The following is a 24,895-nucleotide window of genomic DNA, read 5'->3' on the forward strand; positions in this document are numbered from 1 at the left end:
TATCCATTATTGCTTTGGTTGACAAAGTGCTTAATCATACATTTCTCTGCCAAAGCGGATACCTATCCTGGATATTACCCATTGTACTTTATTCACCTACTCAGCTACATTCAAAGCTCAGGAGTGGGTGTCTTAGTGTGCCTTCAGAAATGTAAAACCCTCCCTTTTCCCATCTTGTAAACTAGAATGATTAAAAGTTGTATTTCATCATCCATCAGGCCTAGCCAGGTAGCCCCTCTTATGTGATCTCAGGGCGCTCTGTGCCTTTCCTTCATAGCCCTCTTCAGAGTTATTATCAATTATTGGAGTGCTCAGCATCTGAATTCTTAACATTGGAATCCACCTAACATTGGAAACACCCTCCAATTTGCTACTTGTTACCAAAAATTTGGATCACAGGCAATAGGTGTCATAATCATCGTCTTGAATATTCAGCAGTTGAGGGAGAGCTAACACTTCAACTTGCAGCAAAAGAAAACAAGAAGGACGATGCACTTATAGGCATATGCTCTGACTGTAGAGGGGGTGTCAGTCCACAGGCACTGCAGAAAGCAGGCTGCAGTCACTGAAGAAGATTATAAACATCCTTGCTCCTGCCAGAACCTCCCGGGCAACAGAGCCACAGGAGACATCTCAGTGGAAAAGGCTGCTCGGCTTCACATCTAATTACCTGAGCACTACGCTGGGCAATTAGGCAACTGGCCTCCAGGGTATGCTTGGTCACCTTGCAATAGGTATGTCTTCCTTGCATGGTCTGGAGCAACCCCTCACCTCTCTGCCATCCAGGGCCATTTCTTTTCTCCTCAAGTCCATCAGGAAGAGCCAAGGAAGAGCCAAGTTGCTTTTCTCCTGCCCCAAGCTATAATACTTTTTTTCTTCTGAGAGTTTAATAATTTTTAATGACTTTTTACAAACCCCTTTTGTGTTTTTAACTCATGGAAATCTGAAGGAGAACAAGTAAAGAAGGATAAAAGTGAACTGAATTCTAATCCTGACTTTGCCTTGGGCAAGTCCCATTTCTGGACTTGTTTCTTTGGCTATTAAATAAGGATGCCATCTGCTTCAGGATTTAGTTTGGTTTTATTTTTACCTCAGGTAGACCCTCTAGGACAGAGTTTTTCAAGCTGGAAGTTGCAACTCAGTGGATTATAAAATCAGTTTTTGTAATGGACTATATGGAATATATCAGAGTACATTGCACAGAAGGAAATCATTGTTACATGAATCTTTTGTTGGGTCTGGATGTGCATCTATGAGTTGGATGTTAAACGTATTACTTATTGTGGATAGAAGTAAAAAAAAAATTAATTCTGCCCCTAGAATATAGCAATGACAGAAAGAAGGTACATTAGTGGTTTCCTGGGACTGAAGTAGAAATGGGGAGTGACTGTAAATGGACTTAAGATTTCTTTTCAGTGTGATGGGAAGATTCTAAAATTAGATTGTATTGGTGGTTGTATAACTCTGCACATATACTAAAGTTCATTAAATTGTACACTGAAAATGGGTGAATTCTATGGCATTTAAATTACATAAAGTTATTTAAAAATTAAAAAAAAAAACACTGCTCTAGAAGGCCATGGATTTGATTCAAGACATCTGTGGACCCTCCAAAATTATATCATAAACTTTATTTTTCTAAGGAGAGGAAATATGGCTTTTATCATATTCTCAAAAGGGTCCAAGACTCAGAACTTTTAGAATGAGTTGATCACAGTGTCAGTTTCTGTCTAGCACTAAAATTCTATGATTCTAAAACCTTGAAGCTTAATTTAACTTTATTTCCTCAAAATACAATGATAAAGTTTTGCCTCCCACGCATTTGCAAGAGACCATTTATTCTTCCAATAATCTGGTGGATTGGGCCATATGTATTAAAATACTTTTTAAAAAATTATTGTGAGGATTTTAGGTATTATCTATAGTGTTATCATTATTTGATTATGTTTTCTATATTTTATTATATGTACCTGCATTTGGTTTATATACACAGAGTTATGTGTGTTTTCATTCTTCCTGATCTGTGCAATAAATTTTGGAGAGATTTATTCTTCAGACCCAAGGAAAACAGCATATTTATGATCATGCTTACCTGATGAAGCTGACTAGACCTGTACTTTCTCTTTTCTCAACTAACTCATATTTAGTTTTTATTCCTATCTAAAATTTAGTAATAGCTCAATTGATCAGATGATTGCTAGAGTGTAGGTAATGCTGTCCATTTACTATCCCATTTCTTCCTCACCATAGACCTGTGAGATATGCATTCTTACCTATTGTTAGAAATAGGCAAGCTGTTGGGGCACCTGGGTGCCTCAGTCGGTTAAGCATCCGACTTCGGCTCAGGTCATGGTATCACAGTTTGTGAGTTTGAGCCCCACATCGGGCTCTGTGCTGAAAATTTAGAACCTGGAGCCTGCTTTGGATTCTATGTCTTCCTCTCTCTCTCTGCCCCTTCCCCACTTGTGCTCTGTCTCTCTCAAAAATAAATAAACACTAAAAAATTAAAAAAATAATAATAATCAAGCTGAGACACAATAGGACCCAGAGGTGTAATTGTAGAAAGTTCTGTCCAACAACAAAGTCCAAGCTCTTAACTGGTGTAGCTATATCCACAGGGTTTTCAATCATAGCTGCATCTGTAATCTATATGCCATTTGCAAATTACAATGGTATTTGTATCCTCATTGTTTCTCTTATACTGGTGATCCATAGTTCCAAGGGTGATAAGAGTTCACAGATCCTCTACAACCCCCTTCACTGGTGTGCAAACCATTTGGTACTAAAGAAAACCAGAATATGTGACCCACTTTTACATATTGATTATTTTGAATTAAATATACTTAAGAAATAGCAGGTACAAGAAAGACACTCAGATCCTCCTTTTTCTTCCTGGAAGCAGAACATAAAATCCTCATGCAAAAGTAAACTTTCCTGTATCAGGAGGAAAGAAGACATTCTCATCAGGCCAGAGATGGCACCAGAGGAAACTGTGAACAAAACTTACTCCATTAGTCTCCCCCCATATATTTACCTTCCCATGGTTTGTCACACTTGGAAATCTAAAACCAGTTTCCTTTGTCCTGTCATTACTCTACAAATTTCTTGTTCTTTTTTGAAGATGCTGTATAAGCCGCCGTTTTAAGCTATTACCTGGAATTCTAAGCTGCCATTTTGAGTTAGTTTTGGTTTCCATTTCTCCCTTATGATGTGCATTGAACACATTAATGAGTTCTTTGTTTTTCTCTTGTTCATCTGTTTTTTTTTTGTTTGTTTTTTTTTTGCTAGAAAGTCCCAGCTGAAAACCTGAAATGGGTAGAGGTAAAGTTTTGCCTCTCCTATCAAAGAAAAGAGATAAGGAAAGTTGAGAAATATAAAAGGACCAAAAAAGACGTGTGTGTGGCGGGGGAGGGGGGGAGCAGGATTCTGTCTCTTATATAAAGAGAAAGACAGATTGGGATTTTTCTAAGAAAAGTGGCAATATGGAGACAGAGAAAGTATTTCTGGTACTGGTGATGTTGATTAGGTTAAGAGTTGTATTCTGCACCTGCCATGCACTGTCAGCCAACTACATATATTAGGTTAAGAGTTGCTTGATGGCAAGAAACATGTCTAGTTTAAGATTGCTAAAACTAGGGCTTGAATACAGGAAGTATTCAATGTCTGTTAAATTGCAGTGTGACTTTACATTGCACAATGATTGATAACAGACAAAAGACTGGATATAACTTAATCTTGTCCGTCAAGGGAGACCTGGTTAAATAAATCCTTACTTGCAAACCACTATGGTAATAATGTATGATTCCATGTGCTATTATAAAATGTTCTCCAGAATATACTATTAAGTGAAGAAAGCAATGTATAGAATATTCCCCCACTGAGGTAAAAAAAAAAATAAATAGGGAGATTTTATATACAGTAGAATATATCTGGAAGGATACAATAGGCTATATATAGTGAATGCCTCTAGGGAGTAGGACTGAGTACTATAGGTGGATAGAGAATCATTCTTCACTGTATATCTTTTTAACCTTTGGGAATCTTTTAATTTACAATCTTTTAATTTACAATCTCATTAATTTTTTCATGTAAAAATCTCTTAAAAATAATATCACCGAAAACAATTCAGTATCACCATGTATTCAATTCTTTCACATACCTTATTGTATTTAATATAATCAACAACATGTCTTATAGATGAAGAAATTGAGGCCCGGAGACCATAAGTGACTTGCACTATGTCACACAACTTGCCAGTGAACAGCCTAACCAGTATTTGACCCACAAATCCTTGGGCTCCACACCCACTGATGCTTTTTTCACAGCTCCTTCAGACCAAGTGCATATGACTATAAAACCATAGTACACCTTAATATTGTTCAGTCAGTTTAATTATGTGCTCAAGCTTGTTGCTTTTGCTACAGATGGCCGGTCAAGCTTTAAAACACCACATAATATTTTCCATAAACCTCCTCCTTCCAGCCCTTACAATTCTTTCTTAGGGGGTCCAAGTTCTTCATCTACCTGGCCCTTATCTCTGGCTTTAATGATGGGGAATTGCATCTTTGCACCAACTCTTATTTCCAGCTTATGTGTTACTTCTGTTTGCCTGGCTATCACAAGCCCCTGAATGCCTGATCTGCCATCTTGGTCTTCCCATGTTACACATATCACTCCTCTCCAGTATCTTTCATACTCTCTTTCTTTTTTTTTTTTATTTTTATTTTTATTTTTTTTTAATTTTTTTTTTCAACGTTTATTTATTTTTGGGACAGAGAGAGACAGAGCATGAACGGGGGAGGGGCAGAGAGAGAGGGAGACACAGAATCGGAAGCAGGCTCCAGGCTCTGAGCCATCAGCCCAGAGCCTGACGCGGGGCTCGAACTCCCGGACCGCGAGATCGTGACCTGGCTGAAGTCGGACGCTTAACCGACTGCGCCACCCAGGCGCCCCCATACTCTCTTTCTTCACTGAACTCTAAACGCTACTGATTTCCATTGCTTTTTTTCTAAGTACTACATTATCTCCCCATTATTCTATACAACTTCTTTTTCTGCAACCCACTTCCAAATCCCCAAAAGAATCCACCTCTGGTAAGAGTTCCTTATCCTCCACTGAGCTTGGCTATGTTGATACCTTTTATCCCAATCCACATATTTGGGTGTTTTTGTACATTATTTTATTATAGTACCACACTCCTTAATAGCAGCTAAATGCCACCTCTCTGACATTAAAATGCAAGATAACATACATTAAAAATAGTTCTTAAAAAATACAATTATAACCCCATGGTTGGCAGTACAGTCCAGTGGTTAGAAGCATGGCTTTGAAATTAGTTAAATCTTGGGTTTGAATTATACTTTTGTCAATTAATAACTGGGTGGGCTTGGGAAATTTTCTTAATCATATCAATTTCCCCTTTTGTAAAATGAGGACAACAGTACTTTCTTTATAGGTTTTCTGTGGTGATTATGTGAGATACTACAAGTAAAGTGCTTGAGATATTAGTGAATTCAATGTAAATGCCAAATAAATGCCCATCCTTTTGTCCTCACATTTCCATCAGCTCTACATAACCTTGCAAAACACATCCTTCTCTTCCCCGACCCTCATTCTACCCAACTTTTGGCCTCAATTCCCATCATCTCCATGGAGAACAAGAGAAACAATAAGCAAAAACATTTCCCCTAAATCATAAAACTCTAGGTTCTAATCTGTAAGATTTAACTCAATTTTTTTTGGTAAACAATAAGAGTCTAATGCTACATTAAAATTCATTTAAAAAAGCTATCTGGTATTCATTTACATTAATTATAGTGGTGATTGCCTATGGCTAATGCCAGAAAATGTATTCCAGCTTCGAGTTCTATTTTTAGACAACTGCTCTAAGGATCATCAGACACCTGTCCTATTTAGCAGCTGGAATATTTAAGCACCATAGTGCTTTCAAAATAGCAGACAAGCCAGCCACAAAGACATATTTTAAACAAAGGGGTTTCAGTATTGAAGATCATGATTTGAATTCTTTCAATGCTACCATAATAGAAGCATGTTAAAATCCAAAAGAATATAAGGCTGTGACACCAAACAACGTTAGATAAAGAAAAAGTGGATTGGGTGCCTGGCTGGCTCAGTCAGCGGAGCATGCAACTCTTGATCTCGGGGTTGTGAGTTCAAGCCCCATGTTGGGTATGGAGATTACTTAAAAATAAAATAAATCTTTAAAAAACATAAAAGAAAACTTGGAATTACTTGCAGACAAAAGAAAAAAAAAATGTCTTCCCCACTTTCCCATTTCTATACCTTGATTGAAGTTGCTAGAATCAGGGGCGCCTGGGTGGCGCAGTCGGTTAAGCGTCTGACTTCAGCCAGGTCACGATCTCGCGGTCCGTGAGTTCGAGCCCCACGTCAGGCTCTGGGCTGATGGCTCAGAGCCTGGAGCCTGTTTCGGATTCTGTGTCTCCCTCTCTCTCTGCCCCTCCCCCGTTCATGCTCTCTCTCTGTCCCAAAAATAAATAAACGTTGAAGTTGCTAGAATCAAATAAGAATGGACATAGGCCCCACAAAATTCCCATAAATTGAGGGAAATTTTGAACATCTCTAATATGCCAAGCTATCTTCTGAGTTGGAAGGTATCTTCAGAGATTTCCCTGAGACAATCTAACACAAATTCCCCTGTTTTACCCAGCAAGAAACTGAGGCTCAGAGAGTTAAAGTGAAAGTCTCAACATGGATTCCAAGATTGTCAAATGAATCATGGTAATAGTGGGATTCAACATAAAATGACTGGTATTTCTCACCCAGTCTCAGGGTATAAAGCATAACTGCTCTAAGTGAGCACAGTAACCCATGCTCATTGGGGAGAGACTGGGTTATGAGTAGGCGTGTAACCCAGTAACAGTCAAGCATGGGGATGATTTCTGGAAGAGGTTTTGATCCCTAATAAGAGAAACAGTGAGGAAGACTACATTTTACATAAAATCACCCAGTCAAGGATTTGGTGACTGTCTATCTAATACTGTACTAGAGGCATAAAGATGCCAAGATGTTGCCTTCCAGTCAGTTAAGAGACGCCATTTTGGCTGAAAAATTCGAACAGTTCAGTACAAAGTGAATGAAGCAGATAAAAGAGTACTGAAAGCTCAAACCAAGAAGCAATCATTGAAAACAGGATTTTAAGGAAGATATTGTGAAGAGGCAGAACTTCACCTGAGCTTGGAAGAAAAAGGAGTATTTGGGGCAGAACAGAACACTGTTTAGTATATTCTGGTAGTGGAATAACAAGTTAGGGAAGGGAAAATCAACAAAATTAAGTGTTATGTTATCTGTTCAGTTCGTGTTCTGAAAGGGCAATTTAGAGTTATTTACATTTTAAATTAATATTCAAGAATTTTTTAATTTAATGTTTCCTTTACCCTTTGAGATCAACAGCCACATCTTCTACTTAAAAATCTAATACTTGTTATATAAAACAAGAAAAATCACTTTCAGGTATTTTTATTCGTATTCAATTAACTCATGTTGAACAGACTAAATTCACTCACATAGTTTGGTTTAAATCCTTAATTACATTTTATATCACATTTTAAGTCCCACATTTGATATATTTTTTTTGGTAAGCTTTTCAAATGTTTGAATAGACATACTTAAATCCTCACACATAAGATCTTTCTCACCTTCTACATAACCCTTACAGATCAAATAAACTAAATGAACATAAATCGCAATTGTTCTTAATTAGTACAAAACTGATTTTTAAAAATATCCAAATTCCATTACACTTTTCCACTTGTCATATATATAAACCAAGTACATATTTCAAATGGAAGTCACAAGTGAAAATCTCTCAGATTAACAAATATATATATTTTCCTAATGATTGTGTAAAATGTTCTTATACAAAAGCATAGGTACCATGGGCTTGGTTTACCTTATTGTATTCATATTTAATTATAAATCTGCCTAAATATGAAGGCTTCATTAATGAGATTTATCATCTCAGGTGGAATGAAGTTATTAAATCAAAATACAGTTGTTTATTGTTCAGAAATTGAAGACCTGGAAGCAGGACTTGAGTTCTACATCTCCATGATTTTGCTGGAGTCACAAATGGACTGTACCTTTTTTTTTATGTTTATTTGTTTTTGAGAGAGAGAGAGAGAGAGAGAGGGAGACAGCACAAGCGGGGAAGGGGCAGAGAGACAGGGAGACACAGAATCCGAAGCAGGCTCCAGGCTCTGAGCTGTCAGCACAGAGCCTGATGCGGAGCTTGAACCCACAAACCACAACATCATGACCTGAACTGAAGACAGAGGCTTAACTGTCTGGGCAACCCAGGCATCCCTGGACTATACCTTTTTTGTATAAACTGTGAAAACAAACCCATACCATTCATTAAATCAATTTTAAGCATCTAACTGGGGTAGCTAGAATTCTGCAGCCTCACCGTAGTTGCAATTAACTTCCTTCATTCTTTCATTTGATTCTATTAATATATTTACTGCCTCCTGGGATCCTGCAAACTTTCCTTTTTTGTTTTGTTTTGTTTTTGTCCTGATTGGAGCTTCCATGCTCCTCCTACTTTGGTTTGGCTCTAGACATAACCTGTAATCTTTTTAACAACACATTGGCTTTGCGGAGGATCTGGTCCACAGTATTCTATGTTCTTTAACAGAGATCGCTTTAACAGAGAACAGGTGCCAAAGAAGAAGGTCTCTAAGGACATGAAACTGACTCTGATCGTGGAAAGTTCAAGATGGAAGGTAATAGAGAGTGTTGGAATGGTCTGAATGGAAGTCAGGCAGAATATGCGTTCAAGGGAGTCAAGGAAGGCTTCACTGGGTGAAGTGATAATAGTTGCCTAATGGTGGAGAAATAGAAAAGACAGTAGCTGTGAGAATGTGGTCCTGAAGGAGAAATGGTTCTGTTCAAAGTCTCTGGAAAATTTATGATGGTAAAATCCAGGATTTTACCTCATGTGCAAATGATACAGAGAAGGTAAAGATGTGTAACATTACAGAGATTGAAGGATTTAGGAGACTAATATTTACTAATGAAGATGTAAAAAGCATTGGGGTTCATGGCACAGGTGGCACAGGTAAAGAAAGAAATTTGATCCCAGAGTTCTAGCCATCTACTAGAGAGGACCCATGGCAAAAAATAAATAAATTTAAATTTAAATTTAAAAAAATCCATATTCAACTAACATTCTGGACAATCTAAGGACGTCTAAGCAATGAGCCAGCTGCCCCTTCATTTCAAGCAAAATTTAAAACATCAAAAATTCCAACTGATAACAAAAACTGAAAAAATACAGTCACTTTACAGGTGGTAGTAATAATGGAATTTGATCTGTGGCAATTTTAAAAATAGTTTTATAGAAAATAAAGTTGTGGAAAAAATGATAAAACATGTTCTTTTACCACATCTACTAATATCAGCCATATTTGAAATTATATTCCAAGATTGGTTTGCGTTGTCTTTTATAATATACTTGTAAATGTCTCTGTTAGGTGACCTGTATTTCAAACAGAAAAACTGAAACCCAGGAGGCTGGGAAACTTCTCATTTCCCATAGGAGTCCTAGAAGGAAAGAAGAGGAAAAACTACTGAGGCTCAACTTGTTTCCCTAAATGCTAAGGGGCTTTATCATTCCATCCTTAATTCAAGTGTACTTGCCAGAAATTTAACGGGAACAAGGGAAGGCAAATTTAGCCTGTTCATCAGAGATATCAACTATATTTTTGGTGAAAATTTTAGTTCCAAATAGAGTTGCCAGAATCAGCAAATAAAACTACAGAATACTCCATTAACTTTGAATTAGAGATAAACAACTGGGAGGGTTTTTTTGTTGTTGTTTTTTGGGTTTGTTTGTTTGTTTGGTATAAGTATGTCACAAATAGTGCATGGAACATACTTACACTTAAAAAATTCATTATTTATTTGAGATGCAAATTTAAGTGGATGTGTTGAATTTCAGCTGATAGCACTAGTTCTACTAGTTCTAGTAGAGTTTAGTGACTTGAAATCAAAAGGTCGTGGAATAGGAGAATTTGACAAATAACACTAATACAGGTAATAACCTAATCCAAGCCACCAAGGTCCTTCCACTTCCTATCCTTTACTTCTATCCCTGTAATATATTTTACATTTTAGTGCATATTTTTACACAGCCAAGAGAGCTAATAACAAAAGCATTAGGATCAATGGCAAAGGTAAGAAAAGAAAGGAAAAAGGAAAAGAAAGGAAAGAAATTTGACCTCAGAGCTCCAGCCAGCTACTCTAGAGGACCCCATGGCAAAATATCCCCATTCAACAACATTCTGGACAATCCAAAGATGTCTAAGCAAGAAGCCAGCTGCCCCTTCATTTCAAGCAACCCCAGAAACATCAAAAACCAAAACTATTAACAAGAACTGAGAAAATACAGTGACTTTAGAGCAGGTAAGCTAGTCAGAAAGTTAGCATAGTTTGTATGCAACTGATATAACCAACTGCACACAATTTAAAACAGCTAAAACTTTGCTGTTTAATAACTGATTGACATGTCATATAAATGGAAGTAAGCATCAGTTGATTATTGACTTCACATTTAAAAAAATTTTTTTTAACATTTATTTATTTCTGAGAGCTAGAGACAGAGCACAAGTGGGGGAGGGGCAGACAGAGAGGGAGACACAGAATCTGAAGCAGGCTCCAGTCTCAGGGCTGTCAGCACAGAGCCTGAAGCCGGGCTTGAACTCACCGACAGTGAGATCATGACCTGGACCAAAGTCGGATGCTTAACTAACTGAGCCACCCAGGTATCCCTGACTTCACATTTTTAACTAAAATTAAAACTCTCTCTCTTAAATACAAAAATAAAATAAAATAAAATAAAATAAAATAAAATAAAATAAAATGGGCGCCTCAGTGGCTCAGTCGGTTAAGCATCTGACTCTTGATTTTGGCTCAGGTCGTGATTTCATGACAGAGAGTTCAAGTCCCACACTGGGCACTGTGCTGAGCATGGAGCCTGCTTGAGATGCTCACTCTTTTGTCTCCTTCTGCCCATTCCTTGCTTGCATGGGTCCTCTCTCTCTCTCTCTCTCTCACAAATAAATAAATTAATTAATTAAATTAAAGCCCCAAATTCTCAATTCATTGTGTGTCAATAAAAAGTTATCCCCACAGCGCCTGGGTGGCTCAGTCAGTTGAGCCTCCGACTTTGGCTCAGGTTGTGATCCTGTAGTCTGTGAGTATGAGCCCCGCGTCAGGCTCTGTGCTGACAGCTTAGAGTCTGGAACCTGCTTCGGATTCTGTGTCTCCCTCTCTCTCTATCCCTCCCCCACTCATGCTCTGTCTCTCTCTCTGTCAAAAATAAATAAAAACATTTTAAAAAAAGAAGTCATCCCCATTGAATGAGTGTCAAATGCATGAGAGTAAATGAAATTCCTGGAGGAGGGAGTGAAGAGAAGACAGAATGTCCATGATATCAGTACAGAGAAGAGAGGGAAAAAAAGCGTTAGCAAACAAATGTCTATCAACGTATGATAAGCAGAGTAACACCCCTCTCCCCAAAGATGTTCATGCCCTAATCCCTAAAGCCTATGAATATGTTATCCTACACGGCAAAAGGGACATTGCAGATGTGATTAAATTTAAGGATCCTGAAATGGGGAGAATATCCTGGATTATCTAGGTGGAGCCAAACTAACCACGTGAGCCTTTAAAAGTAGAGGCTCTTCCTTTGCTGCAGAGAACTAGATAGATGGCAGCATGAGAAGGACATGACTCACCATTACTGGCTTTGAAGATGGTGGCAGGGAACATGAGCCGAGGAATGCAGATGGTCTCTAGAAGGTAGAAAAAACAAGGAAATAGCTTCTCCCTTCAAGCTTCCAGGGAGAAGCTCAGCACTGCCAACACTTTTATTTTAATTCAAGTAGACCTGTGTCTGGCTTCTGACCTGCAGGACTGTAAGATAATATAATTTGTGTGGATCTCAATGTCTATATTTGTGGTAATCTTTGGCAGCAATAGAAAACTAATACCTAAGGCTTGGCTATTTCCAATTAAAACACTTAAAAAATTTGAGAGTGGCAGTCTCACAGGGAAGGTCTCAGTTCAAGGATATTTATGAGAAAATAAAAGGATTTTTCTCTTGATATCTGGATTTGAATTTGGATGCTCTCTCTCACGGATGGTCACATCTCCTCGCCCAATTTAGAAGGTGCTCCTAGAAATTGTCAAAACACTGACTGCCCCACCATCTTGCATTAGAATCTACTCATGCGGCTATAGTGACACAGACACGATTTTTAAGCACAAAGTAAAATGAAAAAAAAAAGAGGCAGATTTCAACAAATACTTAAGCTCTAAAGCAGAAAATAGTTCAAAATTCTGTTATTCCCTAGGAAGCATTGTACTCCATTAAGCATATACTAGGAACTCACAGCTTTAAAGAGCATTTTAAAGAAAAGATTTGGGTATGGGTGTGAATAGCTACTGTCATTTAATATGTGAGTAATCAAGAAAAAGCCTTACTTGCTGATTTTTTAGAAAATATTAATTGTAGAACTTCTGTGTTGCAAAGAACCTTAAAGATAAAATAAGCCAACATCATTCATTCAATACATAAATGCCTTTTTACTCATTCTTCATGTGACATAAAAATGAATTGCTCTAACGAAATGAAGAAAGAATTCTTAATTGAATGACAGCAGTATGAATAATTCAATAGAGGCGAGGAATTTTAGTACCAATGCATTGACGCATTTATAAAGCTAGCAAAACCTTGTCTGTTGCCTGTAAAATGTCTCAAGAATTGCAGAAATTCACTCTGCAGCAGGATGAAAATTTAGCACTCTAATCTCAGATAATGACTTGGTTAAAGAATTTGGTGGCAGATTATTAAATAATTTGCATTCAAATACAGCAGTAATGTGGCAAAGGTCTATCTGAATTAAAATTAAATGGGATGCATTTGCTAACCAAGTGATCATGCAATTTAAAAGCGAGTCTAGGGGCGCCTGGGTGGCGCAGTCGGTTAAGCCAGGTCACGACTTCAGCCAGGTCACGATCTCGCGGTCCGTGAGTTCGAGCCCCGCGTCGGGCTCTGGGCCGATGGCTCAGAGCCTGGAGCCTGTTTCCGATTCTGTGTCTCCCTCTCTCTCTGCCCCTCCCCCGTTCATGCTCTGTCTCTCTCTGTCCCAAAAATAAATAAACGTTGAAAAAAAATAAAAAAAAAAAAAAAAGCGAGTCTAGGAGTGCCTGGGTGGCTCAAGCGGGTAAGTGTCCAACTCTTGATTTCAGCTCAAGTCACAATCTCATGGTTTGTGAGATAGAGCCCCACATCAGACTCTGTGCTGACAGCATGGAGCCTGCTTGGGATTCTCTCTCTCTCTCTCTCTCTCTCTCTCTCTCTCTCTCCCTCCCTCTCTCTCTCTCTCTCTGCCCCTACCCCACACTTGATAGATAGATAGATACATAAAGAGATAGATAGATAGATAGATAGATAGGAGTCTAGAAATTACCAGGTTAACACTGTGCCTTTTCAACATTTTGAATTCTCTTCTTTATAGATGATACAGAATCTCTTCTTCATAGATGGACGTAGCCCAGTTTTTAAGAAAAGACCCCCAAATTTAACTTCTCTACAGCTTCTTCTCCAAGAACAGGTGATTAAATCATGGCAATGTTTCTAACTATGAATGGGTGTCACATAGAATGTGATATTTATCAATTGAAAATTGATAAATAATTTTCAAGCACATCGGAGAATTATATAAACAAACACTACTAAACAGTGTCAGTTCAGAAAGGCAACATTTTTGAACAATGTTTTGTCTACACATTTGGGTTTTCTTCCTACCAAACTTTCCTTTCTTGTCTTCATTTCTGAACATTACAAAGATGTTTAGTTTATTTCAGGGTATTCATCATTGCTGAACTTATAATTCCCAGCTAGGAATGACTCAGAATGCCCTCAATTTTTTTGCCCTGCAGTCTTTGCTTACCTAAAAGTTACCTATCTCTGATGTTCATACTGCTCAACTAAAGTCAGGAAACAATGAGCATTCTTATGATTTGCTTCAGAAAAGTGAAGACAGCTGTTGGGTAGTCAGTCTGTGAAGCACTTGCCTTTTGAATATAAATGAAGTGCTTCTTAAATTTCAGTTCTTTCTTTCCTTATCTGTATTTATCCAGCAGCTGATGAAACTGTACTATGTCTTCCAAATTATTTGGCATTTTATTTTGTCTGAAGAATTGTAACATCAATATAAATCAGCTTAGGATTTTTAAAAGTGGCAATAAAAGTCCTGAGGCACATTCAATGAATTAAAGGCTTCTGATGCATGATTCTGATTTAGTTTAGCTTTTAGGTAATTGCTCTTATTTGAAGATCAAAGTGGCATCCATGGGAACTAGATACTTTCACTTGGGTGAAACCTGTAGTGATATGAAATTGCAGATGTGAACTACATTTATTATACAGCATAAACATCAACACCTTCCGAAGACAAAGGATGAGTTTAGCTCTGCAGCTAAAACTAACCAAGAGAGCAATTTTGTAGAGCATAGGCAGACCTCACTGATTCCATGGGCCCCCAGGATGTTGCATTCCCTTCAGATGTCTCAGTGGCTGGTGGGCAGCTGGTGGAGGAGAGGTCAGAGTGAGCAGTACCATTAATCAATAGTGTAGAGGTATGCTGGGCGGCTGGGGGGTCAGGGAGGAGGAGAGACTTAATAAAGTGGGGATAAGAAGAGCAGTGGAGGGGCGCCTGGGTGGCGCAGTCGGTTAAGCGTCCGACTTCAGCCAGGTCACGATCTCGCGGTCCGTGAGTTCGAGCCCCGCGTCGGGCTCTGGGCTGATGGCTCAGAGCCTGGAGCCTGTTTCCGATTCTGTGTCTCCCTCTCTCTCTGCCCCTCCCCCGTTCATGCTCTGTCTCTCTCTGTCCCCAAAATAAATAAACGTTGAAAAAAAAAAAATAGAAGAGCAGTGGATCCTGAGAAGATAAATTACTGGGTTCTGAACAAGAAAAATCACACTGGGGACTATGGGAATGACTAATGTCTAAACTTTGAGTTGTCATGAAATCTGGCTTGCCCTTGGAATGGTTTTATGTATATAATTTCTGATAATCTGAATAAGTTACAGACTTCTATCATTCCAAATTTCTGCCCCAAAAGTTTAAAGTATCAGTATGTTCAGAGGTTATACTAGTGGAGTTTGCAAATATATCTATATCTATAGACATAGATATACATGTATATGTATATTCTTTTAGTAATGAATTCATAGATTTGTCCATTATTCAATTTACTCCAAGTATAACTTGGGCTTGTAATTAGTGGTTCTATATTTAAATTCTCAAGTACAAAATAATCACACACAATCCACTCATTTCAGAGAGATGAAGTGGATAGTTAGCATTTCTTTAAACATTGATAAAGATTTACTTCATTTTCCCTATGATAATTGTCCCACAAGCGCTACTATAAGTTTTATAGTGTTTTAAAGCAAAACTGAGGGAAATTTACACAAGTTGAGTATATCAAGTAAATAGAAATTTTTAGATGTTTGTTTAAAATATAAATACAGCAGGGCACCTGGGTGGCTCAGTAGATTAAGCGTCTGATTCTAGATTTCAGTTCCGGTCATGATCTTACAGTTTGTGTTTATTTTTTTATTTAACTTTTTTTAATGTTTATTTATTTTTGAGAGAGAGAGAGAGAGACAGAGTACGAGCAGGAGAAAGGCAGAGAGGGAGGGAGACACAGAATTCGAAGCAGGCTCCAGGCTCTGAGCTGTCAGCACAAACCCCGATTCACCGCTGGAACTCACAAACTGTGAGATCATGACGAGAGCTGAAGTTGGATGCTTAACTGACTGAGCCACACGGGTGCCCCTGTTGTAATTTATTTTTTAATTGATGTATTTAATTGACATATAGTTGACATGCAATGTTACATTGGTTTTAAGTGCACCCCATTGGTTTTAATCATCTCAGCGATTCAACTTTTCTATAAGTTATGCTATGCTCCCCACAAATTTAACTACCATCTGTCGCCCTGCAACGATATTCCAATGCCATTGACTCTACTCCCTATGCTGTACTTTTCATCCTAGTGACTCATTCATTCTATAAGTGGAAGCTAGCACATTGTAATTTAGATTAATCTAATTCCCTTCATGGTATAATGCTAAGATATTGCCAGAAATGCTCCCTTGATAATCTTATGTCTTATCCTGGTCACTGTTTGGTATCAGTGGTATCACTATAAGCACTATCAAAATTAGAAGATAGAAAAGAGGAGACATTTGCTAGTACAGTCACCATATCTTGATAAAGTGCTTGTAAAACCAAAAACTCTGAGCATCAGCTGATCAGATATAAACTACATTTAAAGGAATATGGTTATTTGGGGGACTTTTTCTTTTTTTAATTTTTTTTTTAACGTTTATTTCTTTTTGAGACAGAGAGAGACAGTGCATGAACAGGGGAGGGGCAGAGAGAGAGGGAGACACAGAATCTGAAACAGGCTCCAGCCTCTGAGCTGTCAGCACAGAGCCCGACACGGGGCTCGAACTCACGGACCATGAGATCATGACCTGAGCCGAAGTCGGACGCTCAACCGACTGAGCCACCCAGGCGCCCCTTGGGGGACTTTTTTAAACAACATGAATTAGGATCAGTTTTGCTGCTATTGTAGGATTAGCAGAAATCCATCAATTAACATCATTTTTTTAAGTGAAAGATGACCAACATTCAAGAATTTGCATAGACCACAATAAGGAAGTATAGATTTTTTTATATTTGTTTCTTTTCTCATGTCCAAGAGAATTATGAATTGCTTAGACATGCTTGGCCCAAGGGCATAGATGACAACTAAATGCAGTAATGCTTGCCCTATGGTTTTCAGACTTGATTAAAGTGACTGGTGGAATAAATGTGTGTTGTGGTTGATACCCTTCTAAATTTAATGGAAAACACTATAATTACAGCCAATCTTATGTGATGCTCTGAACAAATATTTACACTATGAAATGCAGACAGCTTTGTCCCATTTATGACCTGTAACATGGCTTAGAAATTATACCTTAACTGGATGCTTTGATATAATTAAATATATATTTAGCTGACTACCTAAGGTTTGCATGACAAAAATAAAAGCACCAGCCAATGGGTTTGGGTTTTTTGTTTGTTTGTTTGTTTTAGTTTCTCTAAGAATTACTTATGTCTGAAGTCAAATGCAATTATTTTTCAAGTAATGCCTACTAGAGAGAATAAGAACAAAAAATACTGCACTTTTTTTCTCTCCAAAAAGGGCTTCGACAGATGCAACATTTAGGGGCTCAGAGAAATCTATATCAGAAAGACACTTGGAGGGTGGCTCTTGGGTGGCTCTGTTGGTTAAGTGTCCAACTCTTGATTCGACTCAGGTCATGATCTCATGGTTCGTGAGCTCGAGCCCTGCAAAAGGCTCTTCACTGACAACGAGGATCCTGCTTGGGATTCTCTCTCCCTCTCTCCCTGCCCCTCCCCTGCTCGCTCGCTCTGTCTTTCTCAAAAATAAATAAATAAAATAAAAAAGAAAGAAAGACACTTGGAGAAACCACACTACAAAATGGAACTGTTTATCCTATTTCAAATACAAGTAGAATTAAAAACTTTTACTTAGATTTATTCACTCTTCATCACCTTTACTGTCTTTCATTTCTTCTTTAAATTATTCCTGATAGCACAAATCTCTCCTCCCACGATTCAAGTCCAATTCCTATTTTCCACCTTCAGTGGTGATAAAGTCACCAGCTGGGACCTGTAGCATGCAGTAACCTCCAATAGAAACATTTACACCAGTTCACAAAAAAATGCTTTGTACTGTTAAGGATGGCTTATAAAACATGGTTTCTATTAAAATTGGGTTTGCTGGTGAAGGCTCAGCACGTGTCACACAGACTGAGGTAGAGTTCCCTCTCAGCGTTCTTTATTTAACTATACCCAATGACCAAGAACTCACTTTAGGGTCATATCCCACTATCCCTTTCCCTAATGAGAGGCAGGTGGGTTGTGAGGTGAGGGAGTAGTGGTTTATTTCTCTTTCACATCAAACTCCTGAGATACGTCATACATGACTGCCACTTACATCCCATTTTCCTGCACTGAATGATTCGGCTGTTCCCAGCTGGGAGAGAGAAAAGGAGATGCAGCCTGAATCGGGGCAGCCATGTGCCCTGATGAACACCGAGGATTTTGTTTTTTTAAAGGAAGTAGATTTAGAAACAATCTCGAATGTTTATTTATTTATGAGAGAGCACAAGAGGGGGAGGGGAAGAGAGAGGGAGACAGAGAATCCGAAGGAGGCTTTTTGTGCTGACAGGCTGACAGCAGCAGTGAGCCTGATGTGGGGATCAAACTCATGAACTCTGAGACCAAGACCTGAGCTGAAATCGACGCTCAACTGACTGAGCCACCCAGGGCCCCCAACCAAAGCTTTATAAATCGAGAATAACTGAGAAGTGGACTTGGGGCATCAACCAGCAGTCTCTTTCACATTCCACGACATGTATTTTAATACTGAATTCATCAGTGCTTAGGATCTGTTATAGGAATTTCTTTAATCCTAGTTGACCCTCACCCAGACTAACATCATTCATAGTTTTCAAACTATTCGATTTAAGTATTGTGCTTCATGAGGAGGAAAAAAAAAATCAATTAGATGGTACAGAGGAAAAAAATAATGTCTCTAAGCATCAGGTGACCAAGAGTTTGCAATAAGGCATGCTCATGGTATATGTTAGAAGTCAAGAAAATTATTACAAAAATAGATTTCACTGTAGGGAAATCTCTTATCTAAATTAAGTTATTTATTAAATACTTGGGCCTCATCTTTTTTTCTAGTGACTCGTTGCATGTTCTCAAAATAATACGACATATTACATTAAAGCGACAGGACTCAGTTAAAAAAACTTAGCTTTGTTTGGTAATTCTAAAACGTGGCCAATTTCTTACCACAGCAGAACATTTCAAGGTGCTTCACAAAAGATGTACAATTACTTAGCAATTGTAATGCAATCTGTGGTCCCAAGATAAGGATTGAAAGTAGAAGGAAACAAATGAGTCATTACAACTATTAGCTTCTATTTTGGATAAGATTATAAAGGAATGGCCTGCCTTCAATCTTAGCTACTTCCTATGCCAATATGCATGAAGAATGTAGGTGTGGTAAATAAAACACAAGAAGCTATTTTAACACATTTTCATAACTTCTTGCACATACTTTTAAAATGAGTTCATTGGACACAATCTGATCATCAAAAAAATTATACTACATAAAAATTAAAAGAAAAACAAGACACCTTTCCCTCTTTTTGTTAAAAAGCTCCTGATTTGGTATCTTACAAAGGCCTATATACTTGCATTCTACATAGTATGATTTAAATGATCCTTACTGAAACTTTCAATATTTAAAAGTTTTTCTTTTCCTCTTTGCCCAGGACTACTAGGTATACAATTACTAACACTTCGAGGTTTCTGCGCTTTGTGGAAGAGTTGGGGGACAATTAGACACAGATAAATTTTTTCTTCAAAATTATATGCTTTTCTGACCTACTTCAGCCTCAAGCAAAGAGTCATTCTTTGATCCCCACTCCCCGATGGGTTCACAGCTTCATCAATGACATCTTGGCTTTCCTGACCTTGTCTACTTTTGACTTAACTCTGTCCTTGGTAAACATACACAAAAACCTGAAGGAATGCCTTGAAAAGATGATTAATAGAACAGTAAACACAAAGCTGGGGTTTCCAGTGAGGATATTCTAGGATGACTTTAATTTGATTTCAAACTAAAGACCTCTAGCAGATAATTCAGACAGTGAAAGCTCATAGAAATCACAAGTTCTGTCCTGCTGAATTTGTATACCTAGTGTTCAGTGCTTTTTCTTTAGAATTTGTATCAACAGCTAACATTTATGGAGCATACACTGTTGTATGGGCAGTATGCATGTTCTAATTAAATCCTCACAACAATCTATATGATAGGAATCATTTTGTATCACGTTTTACTCTCAAGGTAATTGGGCCTCAAGGAGATCAAGAATTTTCCCAATGTCGCAAGGCTAAGATGTGGCAAAGGGGAGATATCCACATAGGCAGTCTTGCTCCATAGCCCATGTTCTTGCTCCCCACACTAAATCATTTTCCTTTTTTTCCTCGCAATGTAAGTCATAGCTGCAAAACATATTTCTCTTAAAAACAAAATTAAAGACACCTTGGAAACATTTATAAGTTTTGTGGCTCTATTTGCATAATATTTGGGTTGATGCTTCCTTCTCACATAGCTACTCTCAACTCTCCTTCCATCCATAGGGCTACAGTCAAAGCACTAATGTGCCAGTCTTCTAGACCACAGTTTATTGATCCAAGTGTGTGCACCTGAATGAAGATGATCCACCAAGACCTTTTCCAAGGTATATAGAGTTGGTTGAGGGTCTAGTTTTAGTCTGGCTGTCTACTTCAATGGTGAACACATAAACTTAGAAGGTGGTAGCAGTGGCCATTTTCTACCACACAGACCAAGTAAGAAAGAAAACTGGTTAAAATAAAGAAATAAATGAAAGCAAGCAAGAAAGCTAGCAAGCAAGCAAGCAAGCAAGAAAGAAAGAAAGAAAGAAAGGTAGGTAGGTGTGTGGTGGAAAAAAAAATAAAGCAAGGCTTACAGAAAAGCAAAGGTGATTGGGGTGCCTGGATGGCTCCGTTGGTTAAGCATCCAACTTCAGCTCAGGTCATGATCTCCCAGTTTGTGGGTTTGAGCCCTGTGTTGGGGACTGTGCTGACCAGTTCAGAGAGCCTGGAGTCTGCTTCTGATTCTGTGTCTCCTTCTCCCTCTCTGCTCCTCCCCTGTTCGCTCTCTCTCTCTCTCTTTCAAAAATAAATAAAAGGAAAGAAAGAAAGAAAGAAAGAAAGAAAGAAAGAAAGAAAGAAAGAAAGAAAGAAAGAAAGAAAAGTAGAGTTCCTGGGTTTACTATAGTGGATAGATTGCAAAACAGGCCCCCTTCACTTCCCCCCCCCTCCTGTATGCCACTTTCCAGCTCTTCCTGGATCCTGGTATCTCACCTCTTCAATTTGGGCTTAATATGTGACTTGGTGAAAGTGACACACTACCAGTTTCTAACTTAAATCACAAGAAGCCTTGCTTTCTCTTTGACCCATCCACTCCCTGAGAAATGCTTGGCTAGTTTGCTGAAAGGGGAAGGACCATAGCTATAGTGCCCCATCCAAGGTCATCCAGGCCGCAAATGACTTATCAGCTAACCAACGAGATATGAAGAAACGCAGCTGAGATCATCCACATCCCCCCCGCCAGATGAAAAGAACTACCCAACCAACCCACACACTTATGAAAAATGATAAATGGTTGTTATTAGAAGCCACGGAGTCTTGGGTTATTATCATATACTACTAAGTCTGGGTTTGTTGTGCAGTACTGGCTAACTGATGTAGTTACTTGCGGGGCTTCCATCCATGGTTCAGGTGGCCTGGATATATCCCAGGACTAAGGATCCAAGGCTTGCGCTTAAAATCTTAAATTTTCCAATTTGTCTTAGGTTCCCTCAGCTGAGATTCCATTATTTGCAACCGAAAGAATCCTAACTAAGTAGGGTTTTATTGGATTTGAGAAGAGCAGGGACAACATCTTACCCTCACACACAGTCCGGTAAAAGGTAACTAGGTGTGTGATAGTACAGCTCAAGGATACTGGGTAAGGGACAGGGGGTCTGTTAATCAACTTCCAGTCAAGAAAAACAAAAACCAAATGGAATATTTCAACTAGAGAACATTTAATGCAAGGAATTGATTATAAAAGTAATGCAAGAGAGAAAACAGCGAAGGAGGGGAGGTGGAGGATGAACACCAAGAGGAGGGGTGCCTAGTGGCTCAGTTGGTTGAGCATCCAACTTTGGCTCAGGTCATGATCTCATGGTTCGGTTCGTGAGTTTGAGCCCTGTGTCGGGCTCTGCAGTGACACCATGGAGCCTGCTTCAGATTCTCTGTCTCCCTCACTCTATCCCTCCCCTGCTCTCTCTTGCTCTCTCTCACTATCTCAAAAATAAATAAACATTAAACAAAACAAAACAAAACAAAAATATGAGGAGTGACAACCAAAGAATAGAATCTGCCAATACTTCTAGGCTGGGGTTCATATGCTTATACTGACCACGGTTCTGATTGAGACACTACTGTAGTTAGCTGTTGATCTGCTGACAAGATGTCACCCCAACCAGGAATGGAACTTTGGCAACACTGTCACTGTAGTAAATAACATCATTGCTGCCTGAGACATTGTCAGAAATGGAAAGCCATAGGTAAATCCCTTTCCCTCATTTCCTGCCTTCCAGCATCCTGCCATTGCCTCCCATTAGCGGTCCTAAACCAGGAGCCCGCTGGTAAGGGGCACCAAGAAATGTAACCTGCAGACTTTCAGCTCTCTAGAATATTGGAAAAGCAGAGAAGAAAAGCAGCAACAGAACTGAAAAGCCAACCAACAAGTGACTGGTACGAGGGAGGTAGCAATTAACTTTACGAAAAGTATCTTGGAGGGCTGTTAAAGAATCTTCATGGTCAAAATAAGGCAAAAAGAAGCTGAGCTACCTCCATTCAAGAACTTGCAGAAATGGACAAGGAGGGTGTCACCAGTGTTGAAGACTGGTGGGTCTACCCCTGCACGTGCACTGAACAATGTCTACTCTTGACAGAACCCTATAGCAGGGGCAGGGAAATCTGAAAAAAAAAAAAAAAAAAGACTGGCATTGAATTTTCCTCCACCCAGTAAAAAATAAATCAAGAAGATTAAATTTTGTTTGGAGAAATAAAAGAATGTGACTTTTCTTACAATGAGATCATTCAAGTGAGAGTCATATGAACTACAGAGTGATGGGGTTCCAAGAGGCCTCAGCATTCAATATAATGTGGGATGGATACGGAAACTGGGGTTTAATGACATGCCTAAGGAATCCACATTTCTTTTATTCTTTACTTTTTTCTTTAGAGAGAGACAAGAGAAAGTGTGGGCATGTGCACACGTGTGAAAGCAGGGGAAGGGCAAAAGGAGAGATAGAATCTCATGTAGGCTCCACATTCCACACACACGGGGCTCAATTCCACTACTGCAAGATCACAACATGAGCCAAAATCAAAAGTCGGATGCCTAACAGACTGAGACACCCAGGCACCCCAGGACTACACATTTCTTACAGAGCCAGGTGCACGGACTTCTAAACATCCTCCCGGACCATGCAACCACCACAAACTATCTAATAGTACATCAGAAATAGACCACCATGAGCTCCACTCTGAATGCTTCAATGTGTCTGTGGCCAGATTTCTACTTTTGTTTCATTGGTGGTGATGTTGGCAGGTTTTTTTTTTAATCATGTAACCAGTGTATGAATATTTTCTCATTGCAATAACTCAAAAGTATACGTAAGCCTAAAGCATGAAAATGGAGTCTCCCTTTGCCACCTCCTGGCACAGTTAAGACCCTTCTCAGAGAATGAGGGCAGGAGCTGAGACTACTAATCAAGGAACAAGAAGCTTGAATTTGTACCTTTATTGAAAGTTGGCCAACTGAAACCTGGATGGAAAAGATAAAAGCCTACAAAACTGTCAAAGGAGTGAACTGGTTATTATTGTTTGTTTTGTAGTATTGAATCAACTTGTAGGGCAGATTGTTTCTTTGATCTGAAAATCCTGAATAGGCCATTTACCTAGTGAGAATTAAGCTGATCCCTCATCTGCATAAAAGGTGTTTGAAATGTTGAGGCCCCCAAAATGTGAATGCTTTAGTACAAAAAGATTCACACAGGACGCTGCCTATACAGTACTTAATGTGCCAGGGTATTATTCTGATCGAGAGAAACGATTTGTTTTATACATTTGGCATGAGATCTCACTGTCCTAAGAATACCACTTGTTCTTATACGTGAGTGTATACATTTGTTTGCAGGCTTGCTGACAGGAAATTGGGAGTTGAGCTCTGAGAAGCTGAAGAAGGAATTTTCTTTAGAGTCATGGCACATGGCAGTGCTGCGTGGAGGGTTGGCGGGTTTCTAAGCACTGTGAGCTGGAAGATTCCTTGCAAAGGTAAGGGGCACCATTAACAGTGGTGACGGTAAGGCTCCTTTTAGGGGCCATATCAGTGAACATGGACCCACGGAGAAAAGAAGTGGTATATCCAGCCTCCTGGAGATCAAGGCAAACCAAACACACAATAAGAAATAATCAAATAATTAAATATTAAATTGAGCCCAGTTTTTAATCACAGATGATTAAAGCTTGCAATTACCAGTTATAATGTATATAAATATATGCCCTCTAAAATTTTGTTTTTTGAAAGGATATACACCAAAACTTAACACGGGCTATTTCTAGATAACAGGATTAAAATGCTTACAAATTCTTTCTGTATATTTTCTATTTTTTCCAGAAATACATGTGTGCTAGCTGTGTAATTTTTTAATAGATAAAAATTTTACCTAAGGAGGGAAACAAACAAACAAAAAAAATGTATACTACATTTGAGTTAAGATGAACACCTGCTCTGTTTTAGGCTTATGTGATAGTTCTTGAAAAGCATATGAAAACACACATCTTTTACTTTCTGGAATATCATTAAATAAAACATAATTTCCATCCATTAGTGACTAGATTATCTGGAACAACAGTATTTGGGTGTGTGCTGATAATTTGGTAAACATAGTCCTTTATAATAGTCACTTGGGGTTTGGACTGTTTATTTATTCCTAGAGGAAGATGATAGGACTCTGATGGGACAACTCGTCTGGCACATAGATCTGCAGGCCTCTGAAGTTACTTCTTTGGTCCTGTTTGCTACACAGTTAACACCTTCAGGT

At 38.6% G+C, this 24,895-nt stretch overlaps 1 long non-coding RNA gene across 1 annotated transcript in view; it reads right to left on the bottom strand.

The window, feature by feature from the left end:
- Positions 1-2,456: 2,456 nt before the first annotated feature.
- LOC116738013 overlaps positions 2,457-24,895 on the bottom strand; it is a 53,725-nt gene continuing 31,286 nt past the window's right edge. Inside the window, exons 4-5 of the long non-coding RNA XR_004343490.1 lie at positions 11,778-11,834; positions 2,457-2,934 (exon numbers count right to left, since the gene is read on the bottom strand). This is a non-coding gene — a long non-coding RNA (uncharacterized LOC116738013). The remainder of the gene's footprint in view (positions 2,935-11,777; positions 11,835-24,895) is intronic.

The sequence above is a fragment of the Lynx canadensis genome, chromosome A1, assembly GCF_007474595.2.
Source record: "Lynx canadensis isolate LIC74 chromosome A1, mLynCan4.pri.v2, whole genome shotgun sequence".
Lineage (NCBI taxonomy): Eukaryota > Metazoa > Chordata > Mammalia > Carnivora > Felidae > Lynx > Lynx canadensis.